We start from the raw sequence: 8,638 nt of genomic DNA, 5'->3' as shown, positions 1-8,638 counted from the left end.
AGCATGAAGAGTACCTTCTATCATCATGGACACTAGTCAGTTGGGATGAAGCCCCTTACTGGATTCAGCTTCTTTGTATTCAATGACATATATAATAGTTGTCTTCAGCAATAGGACCTAAATATCTGATTGTTGAGAGCATCTGATAATTGTGTGGTGTTTGGGTCATCTCTGGACAAAAGCTAAAAAGATACAACCCATTCCTGGCCCTGAATGCATTGTCCTGATGTTGGTGCATGTCTCCCTCAGTGTATGACGACTCCATTTAAGTTCATTTCATGTATGTATTTATTTTAAGAAACTTCCGCATAAGAAGGTTCTAATTGGTTTTCTAGTTGTCCCAATGTCTTGCACATCCTTTATACATTCAACTTCAAGGATATAGGAAGAAGAACTAGTTTGAAATTATAATGTTCTACCTTTATTTTAGAATCTGACTGCAGATATTTTTAACAATCTAGCATCTGAATCCATGTTTTTTTTCTTAAAAAAGAAAAAAACCTTTATTTCAGTGTAAAAACAAGAGGGCCATGATTCCATGGGCTACTTTCACTGACATACAAGAACATAGATGAGAAGGATACTCTTGAAATTTGTTTTTAATAATAACAATAAAACTAGATAAATTTTATATTTACATTAAATAAAGCGAGATAAATAAAATAGACAAATCCATTGAAGGTGTTAACACAACATCTTTTGACATTGACCTTTTCTGTATCATTATCTTGTCTTCTGTGTGTGTGTGTGTGTGTGTGTGTGTGTGTGTGAGAGAGAGAGAGAGAGAGACAGAACACAGGTGGAGGTCTAAGGTACCTTTTTAGGAGTCATTTTTTTGTTGCACCTTATTTTTTGAGGCAGTGTGAGTCACTGAACACTCTAGGCTAGTTGTTTATGAACTTCTAGCAATTGCTCTGACTCAACTTCCCATTGTGTAAAAGAATACTGTGATTCCCGATAGATGACACTGCATGTGGACTTTTATGTGGTTTCTGAGATTGAACTCAGCTCTTTAAGTTTGTGATGAAGACACTTTTACTGGTAGACTCATCTCCTTGGTCCTTGGTGTATCTTAATGTTTTTTTTCCAATCCTGTTCTTTCCTATTCAAGAAAGTCATTGGGAATTAATTTTCCATGTAACTCATTCTAGCTATTTATTAGTTTTCTATCACTATTCAAATGGATTATCATACCTTGGGTATTGAGGTTAAAAAGAATATCTTCAATAAATGATATCAAACCAATTTTATTTATATAATAAGATGTATCTGCTATCTTATTTCATTTCTCTTGCATCCTTGTATAAAGGTACCTATTTCCATAAAAATAGTTAGCACTCATGGGGGCAAAGGTATTATTTTCTGAATGGTCTTCACCATAACTTGTCAGTGTCATCAATGTGCATCTGTTATGTACATTTAAGGTGTTGGTCTGATTATAGCCCTATTGACCTCCAGAGTTGAACTTGTTATGTTAACAGTATTCAAATATATAAACAAGACTATTCAGAAAAGTGGAATCAGTTTGTTTGGCTAGTAGTTGAGGTGGAGTTCATGTATGCCCACATTGTCACTAACAGTGATGGACAGTCACTGAAATCTTGTCTCTAGTTATTGTACCAGAGAGGACATTTGCTTTTATGGTGCTGTGCGTTTTGTGTATGCTCATTGGTGTTCTGTTTATTTACAGTAATGTCCTGTTTCTTTTTAGTATATACTTCTTATTGATGTAGAATACACATACAAATACACACTTGCATATAATTTTTGTCTTTTAACTTGCTATTACTTTTGCTTTAAGTGATATTGTTTTAAAATTTTCGTGATTTGGATCTTCTGTGGGAGAGTGATGGTAGGTTTGAAGCCAGGTATTCCAGGCAGGCTGCAAACTTACTTTGTGACTGAGACTGACCTTGAACTGACCCATTACCTCTACCTCTCAAGTGCTGAGAGAGCAGGTATGTGTTACCACAACCATGGTTGACTAAGTTTAACCATTTTGAAGACATAGGATTTTGATTTTTAATTTTTTCCTTATGCTATGTTATTTTGGTATTTTTGGTCAGTTGGTTTTCCTGATAATAGGTGATTGGGAAACTTCCAAGCCAGCCCAGGAGCTTTGGGTTTTTGGCAGAATTCATTACCACATGGCTATAGACTGAGAACCCCAATTTAGCTGGCTATTGATTGGAAACTTTCCTTCGTATCTTAGATGCAACTCTTAGCTGCTTTTTTATAATGCCCACTTATGTGGCAGTCTATACAGGAGTGTTTCTTCATGATAGTAGGCTACTGCCTCTGATCTATTGCTTTAGATGTAATCTTACAGATTGAAACATCATAGTTGAAATGTCCCAATCTTTTTGTTAGAAGCAAATTCTAGGGACTTCATAGAGCTCAGCACTGGGGCAAGGATATACTGAATCTACTGGCCACTATCCCTGCAGCACTAGCTCCATGCTACCTTCTGGGAGCTTTGCATCAAGTCATGCTCCTTTTCATAACAACCTTGAATGGTCTGAACATAGAGGTCAATGTTTTCATTATCTTCCTGTAACCATCACCAGGATGTGTTTTTACTATTCATTTGAATCTTGTGCCAAGGAAAATGCCTGGTTTGCAAACTGAGTTTGAATGTCTCTGAAGCAGATATCTCAGTTTCTCGTTGTGCTACTTTGAACCCTGGCAACAATGCTGATATGTCAGTGTACCCAGTGAGAGCGAATGTACCCAAAGACTGCAGCCATTTCTCCTACCTGCTTCTCTCTCTCTCTCTCTCTCTCTCTCTCTCTCTCTCTCTCTCTCTCTCTCTCTTTCAACAGCAGTACTGACTTAACAACAGAAAAGTACAAAAGACTCTGCTCCCAACACCTAGCATTCTGTGTTCCAGAGTGCCTGGGACAAGGCTGAAGTGAGTCTCTGTTTCTACAGTAGCGCAGGTGTGATTTGCAGTGTTTTAACTCTATGTACAGTACTTTCTGCTTTTAATGTAAGACTTTTAAATATTTTTCTTACTATTATTCTTTAGTAGGTAAACATTAAGTTAGTGTATCTTTGGATTGAATTATAGTAGAATGTTTGGTTTTCAAAATTGTGTTTGAGTTACTGACTTTAGTTTCATAAAAGATACTATTAAATGAATTTTGACTTCACAATAGGAAAGAGTTTCCAACAATTTCTGAAATGACCCCTCAGACACTTCTGCCATTTTATCCTGTGTATTTATGTAAAGTAGTATTCTCAACATTTACAACTACAGAATCATTATTACATCAAAGAACTTAGGAAATGTTGACTATGCTATCTGTCCCAAGTATCAAATATCCAGCCAAGGTTTTATTCCTCAGGTAGAGAAAATAAGCTCACCCATGTCATTAGTATGCAAACTGGCTTCCATCTTTAACAAATGCCATAACGCCTTATGTGTACCCAAACTTGTTTTAAATAGATTCGGTTTGCATTATCAATAAACGTTTATTTCCTTAGTAAATATCTCCCAATGCCGCTGCTCCAGGATTAGAATCTTCATATAAGGTCCTTCAGGGGACACCCAGAATTCAAGCCATAGACGCCACCTGACAGTTTTCATGACCATTTATAACAAGAGAGAATGCATCATGATAATTGCTACAATATATTTAATGTGTATAAGTCTAAATCATCTATACACTAATCTTGGGGATGTATGTATTGACAAATAAAGGAAAACTGAATTTCTGTATTATAGGTATCACTCAAGTTTATTTTGCTCAATTTTTGTATGTAATGAATGAAATAAATTAAGAAATGCTTGCTAATTCTAAGCTAACTCAGTAAATAAGATTTATTTAAGTCCTTGATCCTGTTTATTGTCTTTTATTAAATATACAACACACCAATTTTTTTTTTGGTTTTTCGAGACAGGGTTTCTCTGTGGCTTTGGAGCCTGTCCTGGAACTAGCTCTTGTAGACCAGGCTGGTCTCGAACTCACAGAGATCCGCCTGCCTCTGCCTCCCGAGTGCTGGGATTAAAGGCTTGCGCCACCATCGCCTGGCCTCACACCAATATTTTTAAAAGAAAGTTCCATATTCTCAAATTCAACAAACTGCAGATTAAAAAAAAATATTTGGGACATGTGCCAAGGTTAAAACTCTAAATAAAGTGCTTGCCTTGCAAGCACAAGGACCAGAGTTCAACACTCGAAGTCCAAACACACACACATACACACACATACACACACACACACACACACACACAGACGCATGCACGTGTACACGTAAAAGCTGAGAAATGGATTCATATGTAAGGGCATCTACTGCCGAGCCTGAATACCCGACTTTGATCCTTGGGCCTGTTTTAGAAGGAGACTACAGACTACAAGTTGCATGGTATGACATGTGCACATGCGCATTTACACCACACACTAAACATAATAGAAATGTTCTTACAAAGCTAGGCATGGTTGTGGTGAGCCTGTAACTGCTGTGCTGTGATGATGGAGACAGGCGGGTCCCTTATGCTCACTATCTACCTAAAAGTCTTACTCGATGCATTCAAGTCTAAAGAGATGTTGTGTCAAAGAAATGTAAGCAGCACATCACCCCTATTTCACACATAACACATACACAGAAATAATGTTGGGGGTGGGGAATTGCACCTGTACTGGCCATGCGCAAACTCTCTTCATTATTTCCATGGGAATGGAATGTAACAAGAATCTGCATGACACTTGCATGGAATTCAGCATTCTAATTAATCTACAGGCGCTTTGGGTACACATGAGTGTGTGCACAGACTATATGCAAATGCTCCACCATTTTAATCAATGCAGTACTTTATTTTTTGCATTTTCCAAGTGTGATCCCTTTGTGGCCAAGAGATATGTATGTGACTCAAGATACACAGATTTATAAAGTAGGAACACATGGAATTATTTATATAAACAGGTGGTAATGATTATTAAAAAAAAACTGGGACCTAATGAGAGACCCTTGCTTTTAGGGAGGTGCCCTCTCTGCTTCTCTTTCATGTGACAATTTCTCTCCACACATGCTCCCACCATGCTGGGTCACCATCTGCTCCTCTCACCGGAAGCCAAATCAGTGGGGGCAGGCATCCAATGTTAATTTTAAATCCCTAATACTGCAAGATAAAGAAATCCTCCACTTTATAAGGATCCTGTAGCGTCAGACACTTTGTTTCAGTGATGAGTGCTGAGGAACAGTCTGACATAATAAAAATCACTTTCCCTACATCTTTTCCGTCACCTTCTGATAGTATCATTTGTCATTTGCCTTCTGTTGATCCAAATATCTAAGCATTGCCCTGTCCTTTAATTTGTCTAAAATACAACTCCAAAAATGCTACTCACTTGCTAAGAACACATGATGGGAGTAGAATCTGTGTGTGGTGTGTAAGGCCTTTCCCAGTGTGACTTAGGATCCCCTGCTTGGGTTCACACTGCATTCCAGTCTAGGGGGCCCATGCTGCTCTCTTGTTCCACCACAATTTGACACATTCTGTGACTTCTGGATTCAATTTCTGTTATTCTTTTACCACGTGAAGTATCTCATCTGTCATGACACTTTCAAAAATTAGCCTCTGAATGGGCAGAATTCGGGGCTTCTTTTTACTTTCATTGTGCATTGAGAGCGCATCTTCTATCCCAAGATTGTTTGCTCTGGGAGGTCCTGCTTAGTGTTCTGCTGACCTTTGTGTTACCATATCCAGCCTGGCAAATTACAAGTCAGGTCGTATCCCCCAAATTATTTGATGTTCAATACATGAATGACTATGTGCTTATCATCTACTTTCTTCCTTTTAACGTTTAAGTTGTTTTCAGCCCAGGTCTGGTTATACAGTCATGTTGATTTTGAACTCATGATTCTCCGACTTCTACATCCTGAGTGCTGAGCTTACAGGCAGGGACCACCCTGCCCAGAGGATAGTCAGCTTCAAACATTGAGCTGTTTTACTGATTCAGTATTTAGCACTTGAAATAGAAATGGGTGGCCATTAAAAATCTAATGTGAGTCCTGACACTATAATGCCCAAGAAATAAATAATCAACAAATGTATTTAGGATGTATCATTTATTAATAACTGTGGTTTCCCGACCCTGTAAACAAAACAGTATATAAGATTTCTTTTTAAAAATACTTTTACTAATTCTTTGTGGATTTCACATCATGCATTTCGATCCAACTTATCTCCCTACTCCCTTGCATCCACCCTCTGCCCTTGCAACCTCCTAATCAAAACTAAATTTAAAAGAAATACCAAAAAACCAAACTCACTTCTGTTGTAGTATTTCTTCCCAGTTTGATAACTTTTAAGGATCTTATGTAACATTTTAAACCAAAATCATATTTTACTAGTTTCACTATCATTTATTTTGAAGTTTGAGTTACTGATCTCAGACAAATACATCACCATCTTCACCTACTTAGCTTCTGTTCTCTTCTGTGTGTGACATCTTTAGGATTGAAGATTTAAAATCAGATTTGTATTTATGGTAGACTCCAGAAATAGCCACAGAGATTTCTGAAAACCTGCAGACACATCTCTGCTTTTTCTGCCAACACTGGGTCAGTTTGTAAGTTATGTGCATATTAATAATGTTGGACATTCTAGAATAGTTAAAAGATAAATCAAAGTGCAAATCTGTGCCTAGTATATCATCACACTACTCTTTACAGTATAGTCAGGCCATTTTGAGAAGCAGAGATAGCAGTGAAGGAGGGAACGGGATACTTCTGCAAAGTCTCATCTGTTTGTAGAGCAAGTTCAGATTTAAAGGGATACTGAAGGACACAATGAACGATATTTGAAAAAAATTCCTTAAGGAAATTTTATGTTTAATAAAGACTGATATGAACAGTTCCAAAAACTGCAGGGAAATCCATAAATAAGAAACTCGGAAATGTCTATGGACAAATAATCAATTTTTCTGATTGTGATTAAAAGCTAATCTTTTCAAACTCATGGAAAGTGGCTGTGTCAGGAGTCTGGAGATGGGATACAGTTTTATGAAAATGGAGGTTTAGTAAATGTAAACATGAAAAGGGCATGTTTTTGGAAAACAATTTTACCATAAAGTTAACATTTTAATTAATATTTTAAAATTAACATTTTATTGTCATTTGAAATATAAGGAATTATTTAAATATTAAGGACATTTAAGCACAAATTAAAGTCATAGGCATGCCATTACAAATATTTTAAATGTTCTGTATTTTATACCTGTATATATATTATTAATTTGATAATTTTTTAGTGATAAAGAACTGTACTATTATATAAGTTAATATGCAGTTAATATTTTGTATTATTAACTTCATATGCTTGAAGGCATCATTACAGTTCATTTTAATGGGTGTCTTATCGTACATTTAGGGGACATTCTATAACTAACTGCTTTTGAATTCTTTAGTGATTTTTTTATGTATAAGATGAAGGTCCCTCTGGCAAGAGAGACTGCAGATAGTCAAGCTTCATTCTGTTGCTTTTTTTTTTGGATTCCTGGAACTGGGTTTCAGTCTTGATCTGGCAGCATTGGTTTCTCTGGTGGAAACCACTGATCATATACTTGCATAGGTAGAAATCCAGTTTTCCCTGAAGTCTTTCACAACATGGTTCTTACTGGGTTGAAAAAAAATTGCATTTTGAACTTTATAACTATGCACTGACATTTTGTTTAAAAACCAGAGATGGATCTCAAAAGCAAATTTAGACACATCTAAAGACATGGTTGCTGGGGCCGCCTCTGAGAACTTGCACGTGTGGACAATCACTACTTAGCACTTGCGTGACTCATCCTTTTTGATTTTTGAGGAGAATACCACATAATACCACACAATGCAGCGAAAAAGATTTCCTGGACTCTTAAGATTATAATAGAACTGGTATGGTCATTCACTTTCTCGGACTTGAGTGAAGTACTGGAGAAGGCAAGATAAGCCCCCTGGAAAGTCTGCTGCTGATGTTTTGTACTTGGAGGCTGAAAGACCAACCAGAGCCACCATTGCCTGACTCAGAGTCCATACCCTCTGTTGTTTGTGGGACAAACAACATGGAAAGTGAAACAGCGAAGAGGTTGTGCTCCCACTGGGAGACATCCACCCAAGCAGCCAGAGAAGGGAAAGCAGGGCAGCAGAGCACAGATGCACACCCCAGCCCAGGCGAGCATGTTGAGACAGAATCTTCTCTTCCATGTCACTGGTGACATGGTATGGCGGCCGAATCTTGGTTGTCAGCTTGACTATGTGGATAGTCACCTAAAACCCTGGGCAAGTTTTTTTCTTGAATGCCATTTGAGGTGGGAAGACCTTCTCTGAATCTACACAACACTATCTGGTGGTGGCCCACAAGACACAGAAGAAGGAAGCTTTTGCTTTTCATCTGCTTGCTTTCATTCTTGCTAGAAAGTCCAACCCTCCTTTCGTTGATGCATTCATCACTGATGTTAATACTTCATTCTTCTGGATGCCAGCAAAGAGAGAAGATGAGCAGCCTCTAGGACTTCTCGAGGACTCCGGCATCAGACAGAGATGGTTGAGACATCCAATTCCTGGATTGAACAACTATTGGTCTCCTGGACTTGCAATTAGGAGACAGCTATTGCTGGACTATCTGGACCACACCCTATATAAGCTGCCC

This window comes from Microtus pennsylvanicus, chromosome 7 (assembly GCF_037038515.1).
Source record: "Microtus pennsylvanicus isolate mMicPen1 chromosome 7, mMicPen1.hap1, whole genome shotgun sequence".
Classification (NCBI taxonomy): domain Eukaryota; kingdom Metazoa; phylum Chordata; class Mammalia; order Rodentia; family Cricetidae; genus Microtus; species Microtus pennsylvanicus.
Note: the sequence above shows the minus strand (reverse complement) of the source record.